The sequence below is a fragment of the Orycteropus afer genome, unplaced genomic scaffold (genome assembly GCF_000298275.1).
Source record: "Orycteropus afer afer isolate SDZICR_OR568_19922 unplaced genomic scaffold, OryAfe1.0 scaffold00029, whole genome shotgun sequence".
Lineage (NCBI taxonomy): Eukaryota > Metazoa > Chordata > Mammalia > Tubulidentata > Orycteropodidae > Orycteropus > Orycteropus afer.
In genome coordinates, this window is record NW_006921616.1 from 1,464,101 (window position 1) to 1,465,272 (window position 1,172).

Consider the following 1,172-nt stretch of genomic DNA (forward strand, 5'->3'; position numbering starts at 1 on the left):
TTTGCAAAATTTCACCCAAATTATAATAAAAAGTTAAAAAAAGAAGAAAAAAAAATAGGGGGGAGAAGAACACACATTATTCCCCGTATTTTGTATGTGGAAGATAATTGCAGCGTATGACGGTGTTAAAATGAACGGTACTGAAATTAAACCTCCTTCTCCAAATTGTCAAGTTTCTGAAATCTGGTATCGTTCTTGCATATACCTTTTCCTTAACTACCTTCCTTCATTTCTATAAAGTGTGTGAAGTCTTTAAATACAGTATGGACTTACTGCATTTGGAATTTTGTCAGTGCACTCTGTCCTGAGGGTGGCAGTGCTGGCATAGATCAATCCTTTGTCTCCAATTCTTAAATCATTTGGCTGCTGCTGTTGTTGTTATGTGCTGTCCAGTCGGACCAGACTCATAGCCACTTCTCCTTGGGTTTCCGAGGCAGTATCACTACAGAAGTAGATTGCCCAATCTTCCTTCTGAGGAGTGGCTGGTGGGTTTGAACCGCCAGCCTTCGAGGCTTGAGTTGTTGTTGTTGTTGTTATGCGCCGTCGAGTCGGACCCGACTCATAGTGACCCCTCCTTGGGTTTCCGAGGCAGTATCACTACGGAAGTAGGATTGCCCAACCTTCCTTCCGAAGAGTGGCTGGTGGGTTTGAAATGCCAGCCGTCTGGTTAGCAGGCAAGTGTCTTAGCCACTATGCTACCAGAGCTCCTATGTATGAGTTCCAGTTTTATTAAATAATTCCAGTTCAGTAAACCATGTTAAGCTCATTGTGCTTGACTTTTGGCGAGTTGACATAAATCATTTATCAAGAACCTGCACAAAGGAAGGACCATTTTCACCTCACTATAAGAACCATTCCAGTTATTTTTCCAGGTGCCATCATTAGAGGGGTATGCCTTCTAGACTAAGAACTGTCTGAAGCAATCCGTTCTTTTTCTCTGGACAGAAACATTTAACAAATCTGTTCAAAGATAAATAAGATCTGGAAGGCCTGGTACACTTTGTTCTCTATTTCCAAATGTGTGAATATAGGAAACGCCTTTCCATTCTCCTGTAATCACTAAATTTTTTCTTGAATGTGAGAGATAATTACAGCTAAATTTTCTAATGCTTGTCAGTTAGGAATTTAAGAATGCCTGAAGCAATTTGAAACTAGCCAAGCTGCTTTGGGCT